The following is a 3,632-nucleotide window of genomic DNA, read 5'->3' as shown; positions in this document are numbered from 1 at the left end:
TGGCCCCTCCCCTCCTTTTTAAAAAATATATTTGGTACAGAGTCTCACAACACAGCTCTTACTTGTGCTACTCCTGTCTCAGCCTCTCCAGTGCTGGGAATATGGTTGTGTGGCCCCATACCTGGTCTTGATGGCTGGCTGAGCACACCTGGGATGGGCCAGCATGGCATGTGATGCTGGGAATTGAAATGGGCCACTGAGCTATCTCTGCAGCCCTGCCTAGCCATTTTTATTTTTTCATTTCAAGACTGGATCTTAACTTGAAATCTTTTTTTTTTTTTTTTTTTTAAACTTGAAATCTTGCCTGAGCCTCCCTCAGTGTGCCACCATGCCCAGTTTAACACTAAGATTTTTGGCTTCAGCGTCTATAAGTGTGGAATTACCATGACTTGAGATAAGAATGTCAGAATAGGGTTGAGGGAGTTTAGTTTTGTTTATCTTAAATTTGAGAACCGAAAGTAGATGGTGTTTTATGAGTCTGGAGCTGAGGGACTCTCTGTGTCCCTTGGCTGATATAACTACTGATTTGGGAGCCTTTTACTTTTTGACCTCAGGCTCTAGAGAAGAAAGATGTTGGTGGGTTATGTTGAGAACCCCATGTGTAGATACTTATTCTCAGTAATATTTCTCATGCTTGATTACTTACTACACATCAACTACTCTACCAGGTGATTTAAGTTTCACAACAGATTTCAGAGTTGATGCTATTGATACTATCATCTTAATTTTATAGGTAAAGAAACTTCTACACAGATAAATTTAAGGTCTTGACCAAAGTCCTATAGTTAGTTGGTGTAGTGAATTTAGCTCAGTGTTCTTTAACAATCTTCATCCTCCTAAAAGAGATTCAAATCATTGTTATTCTTGTTATTTAGTTTATTAATACAGTCTTTTTTTTTTTTTTGATACGGTTTGATATGTTGGCCAGGCCCTGGAATTCTCTGTCTTCCTGCCTCAGCTTACTGTGTATCTAGGTTTATAGGTGTGTGCCACCATGCACAATGGAACATTTTCACTGGTTTAGATTTTTTATATATGAGGTAGTAGATTAGGTTTACATAAAGTATTTTATTTTGTCATTAGACATTGTGAATCTTTAGCCTACATGAGTTAAGTTTTTATATAGTTTTAAGTGGTTTTATGTAGTTTAAGTGGATTTTCATCTAGCTGCACGCTCAGTTATGTTAGTATCATTTGTTAAAGAAGGCATCTGTTTTGAATTTTAAAAAGCCCATTTTATCTTAGATTGACTTTTTCTGAGTTGAAATGTTACTGTAGTCATACAGAAAATTTTGATGTACTCATAAGTCTCTCTTTGAGTATTGTACCAGATTCCATTTTGTTGATCTAGATTTCTATGTATGTGCCAATACTAAACTGTTTACATTACTATAGATTAACTGTTTTGGTATCTGTGACACAGATTTCTTTGTTATTTTTTCCTTCAAGGAGTCATAGTAACTTTTCTATATGTATACTTTTTCTGTATTCTTGCATTTAAGTTTTAGAATCAATTTGTCAGGAATCAGAGTAGTGTTTCATTGGCATTTGGAGCAGGATTTCTTTCATGTTACAGGTTAATATTGAGAAAATAGTTTATTATGTGATAGCCCCTTTCATGTATAACGAAGTTTTCTCTTTATTCATTTTCCATTTTATTTGTAAGTAATGTGTGTATTTTTTCATAACGGTTCTGTCCATCCTCATGTATTTTATAAATAACCATTTTGCAGGGTTGTTGTTTTCCCTACATTTTAAAATTTTAATCTTTGTTTTATTTTAACTTATCTTTTCTATTTTTTTTTCTTCCTATTGGTGCTGGGGATGAACCCAGGGCCTTGTGGGTGCAAAGCATGAACTTGTGGGTGCAAAGCATGAACTTCAGTACCAGGCGACATCCTCCTTCACTCCTCTATTTTTGTTTTTTTCCTAATAGTTTATTTATGTCCTACTTAAAAATAGTAAAAGCTCATAGGTTGTAAACATTTCTTTGTGCTTCAACAGATTTTGATATTTTAGAACTTTATACTATTTTATTTAGTGAAATTCTGTATCTGTAATTTTTGTTTTAATGCTATTTTGCACTTTTTTAAAAAAATCTGATGTTTATAAGACTGTTTTAGTTTGCTTGAACTTGAATTGCCTTTAACTTGAAATTCGAGTGCATTTGAGATTTGAATTCTCCATTTACCACATGCCCTACCACCACCTGTGTATTCTACTAAGCCAGCCCTAGCCAGTGATGTATTTTAACATTTATTTTATTTTTTATTAACATTTATTTTAAACATATAAAGTTTTCAGTTTATAAGCCCAATTATAAATTTGTTTTGATGTCCATCTAATGCAAAGGCTCTGTTTATTTTCCAATTAAATTAAAGCCCATTATTTTCATTTAAAAGATCTTTTATTTATTTTGTACAGGGTCTTGCTATGTAGCTTGGACTCATAGTGATCCTCCTGTCTCAGCTTCCCCAGCGCTGGGATTACAGATGTGTGGCACCACTCCTGGTTTCTGTGGCTGGCACTATGCACCCAGGGGTGCTGGGGCGGCATGGCACGTGGTACCAGGGATTGAACCTGGGTCCTTGTGCTTGCCAGGCAGGCACTTAGACTGCTGAGCTATCTCCCCAGCCCCCGTTATTATTTTAAATATTTATATTTCTAGTTTTATGGTACTTTGATGAGAAAATGGCCTATAATTAAGTCTTATTAGGAGACAGTGGTTTATTAATCTTAGTGGAATATATATATATATATATATATATAATTTTTTTTTTAGGTAAAAAATACATGAGATTTGTGTTTGCTGACATAAATGTCCATGATATTAGGCAAAAAGAGGATAAAATTCACTTATGATTCAAGTTTTATGAAAATAACCAAATTGTATTACCTTACCTGTTTGTGTAACTGCTGGGTTTGATTCCCAATGTAATGTGTGCATGTATATATATACGTTTTAAAAGAGTAATAAAATGAGTATCAGTATTGTACCTGTTCAATGTAATTTCTGGATTAACAAGAAAAGGATTGAGGATTCTTACCAGGCTGTTAATTTATGGTTATCGCAGAAATGTGAAATTAGAGATAGGTTTGCCTTTAAAAAAAAACCAAAACTGTGAAACATATTTATAGGTGTTATAGCTTGAGCCTTGGTGTCCCCTTGAAGCCTCATGAGGTCACTGATGGAGCTTTGCAGAAGGGTCTTGGACGTAGAGTGTGTGACATTGAGATTTAGTCAGTTTTTTTGGTGGCACTGGGGATTGAACTCAGGCTGCTGTACTTGCCAGGCAAGCACTTATTCTACTGAGCTATCTCCCCAGCCCCGAGATTTAGTCTTGGTGCAATGCTAGGATTAAGGGTGTGAGTACTGCCTATTCTGAGTAAGATATAAGGGGCAGAAAGAAGCTTGTTGCTTGCTTGCTTTTGCTGTCTTCCAATTGCTGTGAATGTTTCTCCTCTCTGATGCCTTTCTGCTGTGTCACTGTACTTTGGAGCTGGCCAACTCTGAGACCTCTACAAACTGTGAGTCAAACTGTTTCTCCCTTAATTTTGGGTGTCAAGTATTTTGTTTCAGTAATGAAGAAAGTAAGACCATAGATGAAGACCTAAAATTTGTATGTATAGGC

This window comes from Octodon degus, unplaced genomic scaffold (assembly GCF_000260255.1).
Source record: "Octodon degus isolate 3935 unplaced genomic scaffold, OctDeg1.0 scaffold00053, whole genome shotgun sequence".
Taxonomy (NCBI): Eukaryota; Metazoa; Chordata; class Mammalia; order Rodentia; family Octodontidae; genus Octodon; species Octodon degus.
This window is presented reverse-complemented; position numbering follows the sequence as displayed.